At 46.7% G+C, this 16053-nt stretch overlaps 1 protein-coding gene and 1 long non-coding RNA gene across 3 annotated transcripts in view; one reads left to right on the forward strand and one right to left on the reverse strand.

Moving 5' to 3' along the window:
• Positions 1 to 16053, forward strand: part of LOC135902581 (uncharacterized) — a 593127-nt gene that overhangs the window by 244814 nt on the left and 332260 nt on the right. The gene's annotated exons all lie outside the window — the stretch shown is intronic.
• Positions 5672 to 8733, reverse strand: LOC139057834 (uncharacterized). The gene is made up of 3 exons (XR_011513029.1): positions 8209 to 8733; positions 6589 to 6798; positions 5672 to 5769 (listed from the first exon to the last, which is right to left on the reverse strand). It is a non-coding gene; the product is annotated as an uncharacterized lncRNA (long non-coding RNA).

Consider the following 16053-nt stretch of genomic DNA (forward strand, 5'->3'; position numbering starts at 1 on the left):
TTCTCCACTTCTGAAGAAATAGAATATTGGTTTAGCGTAACTAAGTAGGTAGAACGTTTTTGTTCAATTACTTAACCAAGCGTAAAGCAACATTTAGTTTATATTGAGAACCTTTAACGCTTCGTATATATGTATATATATTTATAGAACTTTTTTGTTCAGTTACTTAACCAAGCGTAAAGCAACATTTAGTTTATATTGAGAACCTTTAACGCTTCGTATATATGTATATATATTTATACATACATATAGTCTAGAGTAACCATCTGTGTTTCTCAGGAATACGTGTTCGGAATGTCTTAGTTTTCCTTTTTTTTTTAAATCTACATCAGTCCCCTCGGCGTTCATTTTGGTCAAAGCTATAATATGACCTGGTGATACCGCGCTTGCTTTCGCTGGGTAATCTTTCCGTAACAGTGAACGCGCTGTGAATACTGAACTTTAGTGAATACCGTCTCTTGGTTTCGTAGCAAGGATATTAACTCTTGAATAGAGCTGAAACAGAAGACTAGCTTGTTTTATATCAGAGACAGACGTGTTAGACTATACAGCGCCGCCTGCTTATCTTGGCGGTGCTGCTGTATAGAAAGACTAGATGCAATTCATTAGCTGGGCGTGAATTTTGATAACTTGGAACCAAAGACCGCACATCCCGAATATATCTTCGGATCATATGCTTCTGTACGACTAAATGATACTTATTGTATGGGCTGGCTCACAGGCCTATACGTGCGGGAGATATTCAGGAGTTTCTTTTCTCTTTTTCTCCCGTTTTCGCCCTGCTCACAAGTTAATATTTTGCCTGTTGTCTGGCATATAAAGGAAGCGCACAATAGCACTGGAATAAGTGTAGAGTTACTGCGCGAAATAATTTTCTTTTGTGTGTTGTTGTATTTGGAGACGTTGTTGTCCCCCATATTTTTGGACCTTGCCGTTGGGTGCGGCAGTTGGCCGACGTTGAGGAGAACTTTGAGATGAAAACTGGAGGTTTATTTACATTATTTACAGTGAGAGGACCAAGAAATTAACAGTCATAGAGTCATTACGGGCCGGCCGCAACTCGGACGCTGCGGCCCGTGGCAAGAAGCTCGAAAGAGATGAATGAAGGAATGCTCTCCCTTGCCGCTCCCGGTCTCTGGCTTTTAAGCCCTTCGGTGTCTCGAAGTCACGTCACGTTCGGCCAATCAGCGAGCCCGCTCAGGTGTCGTCATTGTCGGCCAATGGTAGGCGCCCGTGCGATTGTGTCACACCCGGCGCCGAGGGTCGCTCCTTGGGCCCCAATTGTTCGAGGGCTTACTTCTCTCTGTGGTATTGCCTTCCCGGCTTACAATGCGCCGTCACAATAGGCGGATGGGGGCGACGTTTCAGTGCTGTAAAACAGCTTTGCTCGGGACCTGCGTTACCTGGAACCGTGCCAGGCTCCCGCTACACTTTCGGGAAGAGTCAAGCAGTGAGTAGCTCCACCTGCGGCGCACGAGGTGGGGTACGCCAACTCGTTTGCACGTGCCGCGCCTCGGGAATTCGGTATCCGTTCTTCTGCGCTCCTTAATTAGCTGTGGTGCGATTCGATGTGGTCTGGGGAACTCGAAGTAGGTTCAGGAAATGGTCCCGTATCTAACAACAGCAGCAGCATCTCTCGGGCTGTTAATTTTCCGTGCGTCTTGGACGGCGCGTGGGAAGAGGCCTGCGTCGACGTTCCCGCGGCAGCTGCCCCGCTCATAGCAGGACAGATCGGTGTTGGTGGGTTCGGTAACAATAGTTGGTCCGCCGAACGCATTCTGTCACAACGGCGACGAGGCTAGAGTGTAACGATGGCGAAAAAAATGTTTCCGCCGTTGTCGCAACTGGCTGGCAAAACTTGCACCTCAGCTGGGCCGTTCTTAAAAATTCTAAATTCTATTTTGCTTTAGTAAATCTTTTTTACCACCCTATCCATTTCGTTTTACTTTAGGTTGGCGAACGTTGATCTCTACTTTAAAGAAACAAAATGCTTCTAGTCAATACAGCTGTTTATCTGTCGATGTACTTACCACCTCGTAATACTCTGGAAACACACTACATAAGAAAAAGCATTTATTGTTCATTTACCCGGAAATTGCCGCACGCGTCTTCCATTTGTATTTTCTTGCTTTTTAAATGCCTCCACCTACGGTAAGGCGGGCTTTCTTTCTCTCTTTCTCGATTTCTCTCTTCTTGGGGTCCCCTTAATGTGCGTCATGCTTCACTAGCGGCTGAAACCGCGGCAGTTCGGGCTGCATTTTTAAGCACCGCGCCAGGACGGAGTGCTTAAGGAAACTCTCAATGCTCCTATACGTAATTGCAACTTCGCTGCAATCACTCGAAAGAGTACCGTGCCACTCCTTAACGATTCCAGGACAGATTGCTGTATGCGCGCCGATTTGCTAGATGAACCGAGGCCTTCGTAGCGTCATTTACCATAAATAGAGTTTTAGTTTAGGGGACGCAAGCGGCTTGCGTACGCAAGAACTAGGGGCGACGGTACTGCGCATGCGCAGACGCTGACGTAGGGGTCTGCGCATGCGCAGTACCGTCGCCCCTAGTTCTTGGGTACGCAAGCCGCTTGCGTCCCCTAAACTAAAACTCCCTAATAGCGTACAGCACGGCTCTAAGCTGCTGCAGCCCGATGCGTCCCCGCAGCATTTAAGGTGTGAGTTAAAGCGGTGGTGGCGCAATTAATGCTTTTGTGATCAAGAATGTTTGTTTGCTTTGTTAACAGGATTATGAGCTTTTCTTTCTTTTCTTTTTCTGATAATTTATTCTCTTGTAGACTTTTATGGCGTCCAGCGTGGGGTTATGCAAATCTTTCTGTATTTTTTTTTCGTGCGCATTTGTAATAGGAGCACATTTGTGATAGGAGGATGTGGGCCCAGGCCTCAAGCACACAGGGATGGAACAATGAACACAGAGAGGCTTTAATGACACGGGGACGGGACTAGGATAACGTACACGATAACACACACACAGTTCCTTTCATAAATGTCTGTCGCGTAAGTATCGTCGCGCTCAGCGTCAATGTAGGAAGGCGTCCGATAGTGCGTCGGTCTCACACACTCACGGCACGAAGAGGCGCAGAGATGAATCTCGAGCGGCGAGTGGCGCAGGTGCTGGAGGCCGGGGCGGGTGCCCGGCACACGACGAGCCACTCGCGCGACAGCAGGGTCGGGACGTCGGCCCGCCACAGGGTAGACCGTTCGGAAGGCTTAGCTGCACCGGAACATGCCGGTGTCGGATGCTCGCCCAGCAGTGGAGCAGGCCGGTTGAAGACCAAGGACAGCCCGGCCTGTTCTGCCAGCACACCCAGGAACACCGGCCTTGGGTAGATGACTGCTCGGCTCGTTCGGAAGGCCAGCCCAGGCAGCTCAGGCAGATCGCATGGTTGCCGTCTCCGCCCAGACACCGGCTCTTCTCTTCTTCTTCGTCCGTCGCCGCCGCACAGCAATCACGCGCATTCGGCCGCGACATTCAAATAGTCCAAACTCCTATCACACATTTAAACTAATTAGTCGCCTCATTAATCACAAGGTTACCGTCAGTTTGCCTTACGAGGTATCCGTAATGATCCCGGACCTCGTTCGCACGCTCTGTACTCCCGTTATTTCGCGAACAAAAGCAGATCCCGCGGTTACAAAAACCAGAAGGGCTAAATAAGTAAACAATACAGTTTATGAACTAATTAACTAATTAATTAATTAATGAAAATGCCTTTTTTATTCCTCGTGAAGGTCGGCAGGCGAGGAAGCGATACATAGTTGAGAAAAATGAGGTAAGGAGGTTTATTGCAGCAGGTTCCATTAGTCATGTGGTTTCAAAGGTCCTGGGTTGGATCTCTAGATGCGGTGGTGGTCGCATCGCGATGAGAGCGGAATCCATGGGTGGTCTTGTAGTCAGCGCAGAGTGTATGTATACACAGGGTCGGCCACATTGAGGTCAAACACTTCGTCGCCATTCATGAGCTCATAGCCGCTTATGTTTGCCATAAAATCGAGAAAACTATTATTATGGACATCAGCATTAGGCGAATAAAGAACATTTCTTCGTGAAGTAGAACAAATGTCGAAGTTATGCCGGCTGTATGAATCGCGGCGCTTCCCATAAGAGTGTGCGATCTGTGTAGTCAAAATAAAATTGAATAAATTTATAAGTGTGTAAAATTATCCCAGAGACCTTCGTTGCGGCGTCTCTCATATCCAGATCCAGTGTTGATTATTTACGTTGGCTACTATATTAATAAAAAATGATTAATTTTTATAGTTATTTCATCACTCAGTCAGCCAAGCGTTATATCAATCGATCAGTTAAACGGGCTCTTGTGTTCATGTGCCCTTATACAACCCTAGGAGTGGTATTTTGTAACGATCCATTCGAATTTTTTTCATTCTTCATGATGATGATAAAAATATTTTGGCATCTCCTTTGAAAGGGGGCTTTTCATTCTAGCATTTTTGTAAGCATTTCCTTAAACTTCTTTCTCTTCCTCAAAACTTCTTTATCTTGTGCGGCTAGCTATGGCTGTAACGGATCCGGTCGTATCAATCATATCCCCTGATTTTTTAAAATATTTTTTCCACCAATGCTCTAAACGTCTCTTGCTCGTCTCGACTGTTGATCTGTTGGTGCTTCCTTCCACTTTAAAACCAATCGCTTCTGGAAGATGTACGTTACTTATTTGTCTCACTGAATACCTTCGCTCTCCAGTGTGTCTTATATAGACTGGATGACAGCCCATTTACGGAAGCGAAGATCTTAATTGGGAGCCTGGCCTCACAGTTCACTGGCCCAGAAAGCAGTTCGAGCGCTTTTTCGCTACCTGAGGGCAGCAGACTTGAGTGCCCGACTATAGACTTCCTATACCTAAGTTCTCTATCTCCCTCTTTCACTCCCCATTCCCCTCCCCACGTGTAGGGTAGTAAACTGGACTCAGTCTGGTTAACCTCCCTGCCTTTCCGTCTTCCCTTCTCTCTCTCTCTCTCTGAATGCCTGCGCATTCAATTAGGATGCGCTGAGCGGTCTCCGGAATTCTGCTGCATCGTGCACCCTTACAAAAAATTTTAGTAACATTTTATAAACCGTCTTTAGACAAATGTTACTAAAACCTATCGACATTCTATAAAACGTCTTTAGACACCGTAACAACTTCCTAGTAACCTCCTGCCGACTATTGGCCACCGATATTGAATTGAAAGTATAGATATAAAATGTCGATAGAATTCTTACCGACTGCTTATTATCTTATGTCGTTAGAAAGTGTCAACTGTGAAGCGACTATTTATTGACCACCTTTATACATCCTAACTACTTGCTAGTAACATCCTGTCGACTATTCGCCACAGATAGTTGACAGGATATTACTAGATAGTCGTTAGGATGTATAAAGGTGGTTAATAAATAGTCGCTTCACAGTTTTTAGAAAGTACATAAAAATTTTATCCAGAGGTAATTACTTTTGCAATTATATATTGCAAAAGTAAGCTTTGATTATCTCTGAATAAAATTTTTATTTGCTTCCTAAAAACTGTGCAATGACTATTTATTAACCACCTTTATATATCCTAACGACTTGCTAGTAACATCCTGTCAACTATCTGTCTTTGGCGAATAGTGATTGCCAAGTGGCTAGGTGTGGCATGCAACAGAAGAAGACGGGTTTCCATTTGTGCTTGAACACATCCATTTAATATCCCCGGGCTAGTAAGGGGGACGAGTTCTCCAGCTGCCCTGGAAGTAGGCTGAAATGTTGCGTTGTGTAGTCTAGAAACGAGAAGAAAAAAGGCAATATATTAGTTTTGCTACAGTGACATGAGACAAGAAATGCCATGAGAAGTGCACAAGAGACAAGCTTTCAATCCTGTGAGCTATAAACATCTCCAGCTGTTTTGTGCAAAGTCCTAAAAATGCATGAAATGACTGAATTCGTGCATTAAAGCTGGGAGCGTGATGGATGTGCATAACACCAACAGATGCACGACACATAAACTCTATCGTACCAATTGTCATCTACAAACAAAACCTGTAAATCAACTTCAGTTTAATGAACTTCGATATTCGTATTGTGACTAGTACATGGAAGTTTCATGTGTGAATTATCTTAGGAAAGGCAAGGTGTCAGTCATAACTATGCTGCAGCTTTGCTTGGGCACAGGTACATAGAAGAGTTGATTTTTATGTTGCACTTAAGAAACACGAAATGATACAAGCAACATGTAAGCAGTTGAACAGGCATTACGGACGTTCTACAGCAAGATTACAAAATGCCTTTGTTGTGCAGGCAGACATTGTCAAAGTGAGCTTGTTACTAAACATGTTAGCTTTCCACAAGACAGGATATTATATTATCAGTGCATTCACATGACCAGGGCCTCTATCACAAAAATACACATGCCAACAGTAATGACAATTTTCTAGTTATGGTGGCAAAGCTTGCATTATAATATGCTATTATAATCAGGTTAATAGCTATTTTAGCACGAAAGAAAGGAGTATGCCCTAAGATAGCATTGAAATTAGCATGAAAGGAGTTTTGTTGAAAACTGCACAAAGAATATTAAGATGCTTCTTTGTGACACATACCTACTATGGTGTTGACCTTCTTGGAATCCAACGGATCCTTCTGTGGAAGGCATTTGACAGCCGCCCAAAGAAGGACCTCCCTTCAACGTCTTCTATTGAAAAAGGAGCTTTAAGGAGGCCCTCCGCGAAGTGAAAGCCTGAGTTGTTAGCATCCAGGCACAGCCTCTTCAGCAGGCCCTTTTCAACGTATACACCGTCACCGATGTCTACCTGTGAAAGAATACAACAACCAAAGATTCATTTTATACGCATTTGATCAAGGAATGGTTAGGAAGTAGGGTAAGGTTTGCAAAAACGGAAGTCGCTGCTTCTTGTTGATTCGGTTTAAAGAACAAAGCAGCCTTACGTATACCATACATGCATTGTACTGAGCTGTGTACTTTTACGTAAGACTAGAAAGTATTGGGAACTTCAATGCGAAAGAAAGACATGCATCTGCCTAGAACTAAGCAAATGTGTGCCACCCCTTGACACAGAGTGAGATCTGGTGCTGTTTTAGTGATTAGCAGACATTGAAAGCTTCAAGCCTCATCGAGTATAGGGCCAAGCTGTGCTCGATTAGTGGCGCACAAGTGCTCAAGAACTATCAAACAAGATGCAATTGTCTTCAAATGCAATTCTGACTTCCCCTTGCAGGCATGCACTTTTAAATTTACTGACTGCACTTGGGTGTAAAGATTTTGTCTGACAGAGTGAATAAACAATATACGCAAGCAGCATTTTCATAGTTAGCGTAGTCTTTAATAGGTACTGATACCTTCAATTTAGAAAGCGCTGTATATTGGGCCTCATCAAACTAATTTCACAAAAGGTTTGTCAAGGTAGAAGCACAGAACTTTAGTCATTAGAAGACAGGTGAAAGTAGTTAATTATTGCAATTATTACTGAAAATAAATTTCAGACAGCTCATCCCAATGAGAAATGGATGCAAGCAGTTTGTACATGCCACATAAGCATTTAGATATCAAAAATAGGGATTAGAGAAAACCTTCCCTTAGAGGTTCATTATTACAAGCAGCCATGCCCTCGAGAAGACATAACTTCTTTTTCTGTAGGCAGAAAGAGGCTCGAGTATTTTATTGACACATATATGTGCCCATGCATATATGTCATCTCTGTTGTAAACCTTTTTTTCATGTACATGCAAGGTGTGTTTATAACATCTCATTGTGCACAAAATTTGCGTAATAATTTAAAGACCGCGATTTTGTAGCGATGGTATTCCTTTGCGCTATTCGTTAGTAGGCTGACCGACGCCCCGGCCCGTGCTACGTACTGCAGCTGCCGGCCGTTAGCGGTGGGCGAGAAGAGTGATATAGAATCGAGGGGTAAGTATTGCTACAAAATCGCAGTCTTCAAATTATTACGCACTGCCGAATGAACACAAACTTTCAATGTGTTTTCATAATTGTGTGCCCATTCAGGCATAGCAATCAAGGCGGGTAGCAGAATGCAAGTACGCTGTAACATCAGAGGAAGCTTTCGCGAAATTGCTTGCTAAATGTGCACAGCAACATGGCTAACATACGATAGGAAAGCGCTTTGCTCTAGCTAGTTACACAACGCTCATTACGCAAATCATAAGCTTCAAGAATGCGCGCAAGCGCCAAACTTGCTTACCTTTCAAGACTTGGCAAACGCTCCTTCGTCTAACAGGTACAGAAGCACCGACGTTTCTCTGGCGCAAGCACTGTAGAACTGCCGATGAACTCCAGCTCCACAAAAGCACAACCTTCAACAGTCTTCCAAACACTACAATTCGAAGCCCCAGTACCAGACTTTTGACGAGAGCGCCGGCAGAACAGCTCGGCAGAACAGCGCCGGCAGCAGCTCGGCAGAACAAAGGCAGTTCGGACGGGAGCTGTACTAGGGCACTCACTGACGACACTGGTGGATCGCTCGAAACACACGGCGAACTAATGGCGTTACACGAGTCCGGAGGGTTTGGGATGGTCACTGCACACAACAAGCAGCACGTTTTGTCTAGGCACTTCTAAAATTTACCTCAAATACCACCTTACTGCAGGGAGCACTTACGACAACCAACGTGGTGTGTCGACCAAACAAATACTACAGTAGCGCCACTCTGCGGTTTTTTAGAAAAATGTATCTTAAATGAAAAAATTGCGTGTTTTTTCCTAATAACATTTGATAGAGTCTTTTAATAAATTTATTTGGTCCAGAAGTGTGTACTTTGTACTTTGTGATACGAAGTTTAAGGAAATGTATATATAATAAAAACTAAGCGGATGTTGCCTTCAAGATTCGCAATTGCTTCAGGTGCATGCAGGTTGCAAAAGCATGGCCTTCGAGATCAGACTCACTCAAAGGAAGCCGTAGTAGGAGGCGGAGAGGCATTTAGGCCCCAATAATTGGGTTTACAGTGCCTATGTAGGCTTCCTTATTTATAAAGTGTATACGGGGACTTCAGCCGAACCATGAGCGAGCTATACAGACGCACGCGGTACGATTCGGTGTCCGATCCGACGTGCGGCGTGTCAGGATTGGGGGCTCAATCCCTTCGTCCGTGGTCCTTTGCCAAGATTGGAGTACGGCATGAATTCGAAGGTAGCTGGCCCATGCCGTCGTCCAACTTATTTACGCTGAGATCGTTGATGAAGTGAAGAACTGCTTCTCATCGAGAACGAGGAAAAAGGGGTTTATTTACAGAAATTAACTCAGTCTAACATGACTGCTCAGGAGAAGCGCCTCCAACAATCGCACAACCACAGTTTTTATACACTCGATCCGCCCGTCCACGACGCGGCGGCTGTTCGTTTACACATCACCAACTCGCAGCTGCTCTGAAGACCAGTTTACAGACACAAAGGCACACACATTCCGAAGCCCAAGCGACGGTGTTGAAGATGGTGCCGTTCCGGAAAATCGACGTTGTCGATCGCGCGTCGCTCATTGTTCCGAGCCACTCCAAACCTTGAGAAGCACAAAAATAAGTCTTCCCGCGGTAGCTTCTCCAGGCGTGTCAAATCAGCCCCGCGTTGGCGAACTCTGGAATCATTGTCCCCACACCGAATTCGTCTCGTCACCATGTCGAAGCGGGCTGGAGGAAGGCGGCGGATTCCAGTGCAGAGGCCGCTTCTTTGTTCGCCTTGCAGCTGCAGCGGCGGGGAGCGGGAGGTGCGCGTCTTGCACCCCTTGTCGTAATCGGGTGGCAAGGTGACAATCTTGTCGTGCAACCCGCCGTTCTTTACAGCGCCTCCATGGCCCCAAAAGTCTCGACTGTCTAGCGCTGACAACCGCTAGGCAGGAAGAGAACGGCTGCTGGTCAGGGGGGGATTGATGTCTTGGCTCGCAGCGACCACTTGTGCCTTGATGTCACCGCCCCAAAACATCCAACAAGGACAGGCAACTGCAAAATGAACCCCACAACACGGCTCTGCGCCGAGATGACGTGCATTGGCTCTCACTTTAGACTCGCTAGGCTTCAAAAAAAACAACAACAACATAAGTGCAGAAACAAAAAAAATGCTGCATTTCACTATGCCAATTTCTGAAGCAAATTCCTGGTGACAAATTCAGCAATCATGGAGGGAATCCTGCTAAACGAGAGGGGATCTTCTTCGCTTAATAAAATTAACACTAGTAACCCTAAAATTTAGGCGGGACCCCCAAACGCAGAATTCAAATTAGCCTGCTCAAACCATCCGCATTGCTATGCAACTTTCCCTTCTTATATCTAACGGAGAAGTTGTACTCTTGGAGAGTGAGGCTCCATCGGAGCAAGCGGCCGTTTTTGTGTGACATTTGATTGAGCCACGTCAGAGGACAGTGGTCGGTCTCGAAGATGAACTTCGCTCCGTACAAATAACACGACAACTTCTGGGCGGCCCAAACCAAACATGCGCATTCCTTCTCTGAAGCGCTGTAGGCTTCCTCTCTTACATTTAGTTTACGGCTGGCGTAGAGGATAGGATGCTCCTCGTTATCGTCGCCGACTTGACTAAGTACCACGCCCATACCTCTGTCGCTTGCGTCGCATTGAACTATGAATTCCTTTGTGTAGTCTGGCGCGCGAAGCACAGGGCGAGAAACCAATAGCGTTTTCAAACTTTGGAAAGCGTTCTCTTTGTCCTTATCCCAGAGTACGGTACTCGGTGCTCCCTTTCGGAGGGCGTCTGTTAATGGACTTGCCAATTGCGAGTAATTCGGAATGTACCGTTGATAGTACCCCACAAGTCCCAAAAATGAACGAACGTCCGTTTTCGTGCGCGGCTGAGAAAAATCTCTAATCGTAGCTATTTTCAGCTCAGCCGGCCGTCTCATGCCCTGACCAACAACATGGCCCAGATAAGTAACCTGCGAACAACCAAACCTACACTTTTCCGCTTTCATCGTTAAGCCGGCTTCCCTCAACCGTGAGAACACCTGTTTGAGGTGCGATACGTGTTGTTCCCAGCTGTCCGAAAAAATGGCTACATCATCAAGATAAGGTAAGGCGAACTCCTGCAAGTCTTTTAGGACAATATCCATTAACTTAGAGAAGCTAAACGGCGCGTTCTTCAGCCCGAAGCTGAGTGCGAGAGGGCGAAAAGTGCCCACAGGCGAGATGAATGCAGCATAGCGGCTGGCACTTTCTGAAAGGGGAACTTGCCAGTACCCCCGCACGAGATCTATAGTTGAAATGTATTTAGCAGCGCTAACTCTTTCAATTCGTTCCTCAATGTTGGGTATCGGGTACAGCTGATCCCTAGTGATCGCATTTAACTTCCTGTAGTCAACACACGGACGAGGGTCCTTGTTAGGGGTTTCTACGAGTATTAGCGGTGACGTGTAGTCACTCTCAGCGGGCTCAATAACTCCCAACTCTAGCATGCGCTGTATCTCTGCCTCCATAATCTCTCTCTGTCTTGGAGACACCCTGTAAGGTTTTGATCTTACTGGTTCGGTAGAGGTCAGCTCAATTTCATGCGTTATCAGTTCGGTTCTACCCGGCCGATCGCTGAATCTGTCGAGATATTCCCCTAACACCCCTTTTAGCTCATCTAGTTGCTCGGGTCTTAGAGCATGCGAGCTTACCGAGTGTTCTACTACTTCTTCTAGGCCGATTTCAGAGTTGGATGTCGTCCTATACTCCTTAAACTGGGTACCAATGCCATCCGGCTCTTTGACAGTATAGTTAACGACTCCGCTCCGCTCTACATACGGCTTCATCAAATTACAGTGATATATCCTCACTCCCTTCCTGTGACCGGGCATTCTCAAAGCATAGTTAGTTTCTGAAAGTTTGTGCAACACTTTAACGGGCCCGTCCCAGTGAACTTCAAGCTTGTTCTTTCTTGAAGGTTTGAGGATCATTACCTGGTCTCCGGCGTTAAACGTACGAAGCCTCGCATTCCTGTCGTAATAGAATTTGGCGTTCTTTTGAGCTAGTGCCATGTTCTTTCCGACTAATCCTTGGGTTGCGCTTAGCCGTTCCAGTAAATTCAGCACGTATTCAACCACGGTTGGACTCTCCCCTCTTTCCTCCCACATCTCTCTTAACATTCTCAGTGGAGAACGGAGTGTCCTCCCATACACTAGTTCTGCTGGTGAGAACCCTGTCGCCTCATGTGGAACCGTTCGCAAAGCAAACAAAGTTGCCGGCAGACAGTTCTCCCAGTCCTCCTTGTGCTCGTAACAGAGCGCACGCAAAACTCGCTTAAGCACCGAATGCCACCTCTCTACACTGTTTGACTGAGGGTGATAGACAGAACTGTGTATTAACTTTACCCCGCACTTTTGCAAGAATGTGGAAGTCAGTGCGCTCGTGAATACTGACCCTTGATCTGCCTGAATTTCGGCTGGAAACCCAACTCGTGCAAACACTGTCAAAAGCGCGTCTACTACTTCAGTGGAGCTGAGCTCTTTCAAAGGGATTGCTTCTGGAAACTTGGTAGCCGGACACAGCATGGTAAACAAGTACCTGTAGCCTGATTTTGTTTTTGGAAGGGGCCCTACCGTGTCTATTACAAGCCGTCTGAAAGGCTCTGTTATTAAGGGCACTACCTTCAGTGGAGCTTTCCAAGTCTCTCCTGGTTTACCAGAACGCTGGCAGGCGTCGCATGATCTTACAAAGTTTTCTACATCTTTGAAACAGCCAGGCCAGTAGTATTCCATAAGCAATCTTTCCTTTGATTTGTTTATGCCTAGGTGGCCGGACCACCCATTTCCATGACAAAGACTCAAAAGGTCCTCCCTATACTTCGTAGGTATGACTAACTGATCTAAAATCTTACCCTTTCGATCTCTGTAATGCCGATACAACAATCCTCCTCTCTCATGTATCGTTACGTTGCGCCTAGCAATGCCTTCTTTAGCTGTGTCACGTAATTTAGCTAAGCTCTCATCATTCTTTTGCTCAGCTGTCAGTGACTCTCTATCCACGCGTAAGAGTTGATCAAAGTTCTTTGAGGCCGGTGATAACAACGACCCTGTCTCGCTTGGGAGCGCGTCTGCATGCTCTTCCTGCAGGCTAGAACTCTGACACTCTAGTGCTACGCTCTCATTGAGCTGGTCAACTGGCAGGCTCTCCTCAACTGTTCTTTTGTCCCTCGGGCCTAGCTCGGATTCGGGTATTGAAGCTATCCCCTTTTCTGCTTCAGCTGGAGGAGCTTGAGCATTTTCAGCCGAAAGCGCCGCGATCTTACGAGCTTGGCCTCGGGTCAATGCCTGTACTATGCCCTCTCCCAGTTTGAGCCCTCTGTCACGCAGTAACTGATTCGAACGATTCGAAAAGATGTAGGGATACTGCAGTGACAAAAATTTGGAAACTGCAGCCTCAGTCTTTAGCTCCCCGAATGGTCCACTGATTTTGACTTTGGCCATGGGCAGACACACGCTGTGTTCTTCTACAACCTGTTTTATCCATGCTACTTCTCCGGTGAAGTCCTCTACCATCACGTAAGACGGATGGACAATGTCCAGCGTGGCGGCACTGTCTCTTAGCACTCGGCATGGTTTTCCATTAACTTGCAGGTCGTGGAGATATGGACTTAAAAGTTCCATATTCTCATCCTTTTCCTCCACGTAGGAAAAAACTACGCTTGGCTTCTCGCAGTTTACAGCTATATGTCCCAGTTTGTGGCATTTGTAACAGCGAATTGGTCTGACAGATTCGAATTTTCTTTTCTGTTCTTTTTGTGCGGTTTCTCCGTTAACTTTCTCCTCGCTCTTTTCTGCGGGCTTTTCCGCCATGTCTACAGGCTCGGATCGTCTAGCTTGCGCACCCTTTTTGAACGGAAATGGCTTCCGCGGTCCATTTCGACCGTCCCAGTTTCCCTCCTCGGCGTTCAACTTTCTACGGGTTGCGTACTCTTCGGCTAATTCAGCCGCCCTTTCCACAGTGTTTACATTACCTCTATCTTGCACCCACAGTTTCACAGCTTGGGGAATGGTTTTGTAAAACTGCTCTAGACACATGCATTCAATGATCATGTCTCTGCTGTCGTACGCTTCCGCGCTTTTAAGCCACTCGACTAGGTTGGCCTTTAAGCTATATGCAAACTCCGGATAGCCCTCGCTATCTTTCTTGCCTGTGCTCCTAAACCTTTGCCGAAAAGCTTCGGCTGAAAGGCGGTATTTCTTCAGGAGACTAGCCTTAACTTTCGCATAATCATATGCATCCTGCACACTCAATCTGGCGATTACTTCCGCCGCCTCACACGGCAACATAGACAGCAACCGCTGTGGCCATGTACTCGGACCGAAGTTCATCTTTTCGCAAGTCCTTTCAAAATTGCTTAGGAACAAGCCTATGTCGGTCCCGACCTCATATGGCTTTAATAGCCTGTCCATGCGGTACGATTCTGCCTCACTTGATCGACCCAGAGCTCCTTCACTTCCTTGAGACAACTCCAAACGTCTGTTTTCAAGTTCAAGTTGCATTTTTGTTATCTCGCGATCTTTATCGCGTTCCTCTCTCTCTCTATCCCGTTCCTCTCTCTCTCGTTTTTCTCTGTCCCGTTCTTCTCTTTCTTTTTCCCGTTTCTCTCTCTTTTTGAGAAGTTCCAATCCCATTTCAATGTCTTGCTCACTGGCCTGATTGGAAATTAGCTCCAATAATTCCGATTTGAGCATTTCCTTGCGTACATTTAGGCCCAGTTCCTCACCAACAATCAACAACTCGTCTCTCAGCAATGTCCTTAACTCCATGACTGCTGCTTTACTGCCTTGATTCTGCTCTCTAAATCTAGCTAGGAAAACACAACCTAGCTAACACACAACAATCTAGCTTCCCTACTGTTCTAAACAGAACAACCACAAAATGAAGCCTAGAGAGTCAAAGCAAAAACCAAGCACTCACCACAGATACAGCACCATGTCGCAAAGTCCATCTCACCGCTGTCAGCCAGTTGTCAGGATTGGGGGCTCAATCCCTTCGTCCGTGGTCCTTTGCCAAGATTGGAGTACGGCATGAATTCGAAGGTAGCTGGCCCATGCCGTCGTCCAACTTATTTACGCTGAGATCGTTGATGAAGTGAAGAACTGCTTCTCATCGAGAACGAGGAAAAAGGGGTTTATTTACAGAAATTAACTCAGTCTAACATGACTGCTCAGGAGAAGCGCCTCCAACAATCGCACAACCACAGTTTTTATACACTCGATCCGCCCGTCCACGACGCGGCGGCTGTTCGTTTACACATCACCAACTCGCAGCTGCTCTGAAGACCAGTTTACAGACACAAAGGCACACACATTCCGAAGCCCAAGCGACGGTGTTGAAGATGGTGCCGTTCCGGAAAATCGACGTTGTCGATCGCGCGTCGCTCATTGTTCCGAGCCACTCCAAACCTTGAGAAGCACAAAAATAAGTCTTCCCGCGGTAGCTTCTCCAGGCGTGTCAAATCAGCCCCGCGTTGGCGAACTCTGGAATCATTGTCCCCACACCGAATTCGTCTCGTCACCATGTCGAAGCGGGCTGGAGGAAGGCGGCGGATTCCAGTGCAGAGGCCGCTTCTTTGTTCGCCTTGCAGCTGCAGCGGCGGGGAGCGGGAGGTGCGCGTCTTGCACCCCTTGTCGTAATCGGGTGGCAAGGTGACAATCTTGTCGTGCAACCCGCCGTTCTTTACAGGCGCTGCATGCTACGGCATGAGCGGCGCGTAAGCTCCGCCCACATCCAACTCCCCAGCTTGAGTTGATATCCACGTCGAGAAACGCAATATAAACAACTCTGCACCACACTGCTTCGCTTTACGCGAAGGCTGTCGATAAAATTATGCCCCTGTGAGTGACAGAACACTTCACGACGGCGCGTTGTCCACTGACGGCTCCGCTAAAGCCAGCGATAGGGCCGGTAGGCATAGCTAGGCGGACGCTGCAGCCGACGGCGCTTGCGATCCAGTCCGAGCTCGTCGAAGAGTGCTTATTTTTGCCAAAACAATGAACACTGTACACTTAGGTCGGCCGTAATTAAATACAATTAGTTTACTCGACGCAGTCGTTGCGAAGGGCAAACGTGCAAGCGGC

This window comes from Dermacentor albipictus, chromosome 3 (assembly GCF_038994185.2).
Source record: "Dermacentor albipictus isolate Rhodes 1998 colony chromosome 3, USDA_Dalb.pri_finalv2, whole genome shotgun sequence".
Taxonomy (NCBI): domain Eukaryota; kingdom Metazoa; phylum Arthropoda; class Arachnida; order Ixodida; family Ixodidae; genus Dermacentor; species Dermacentor albipictus.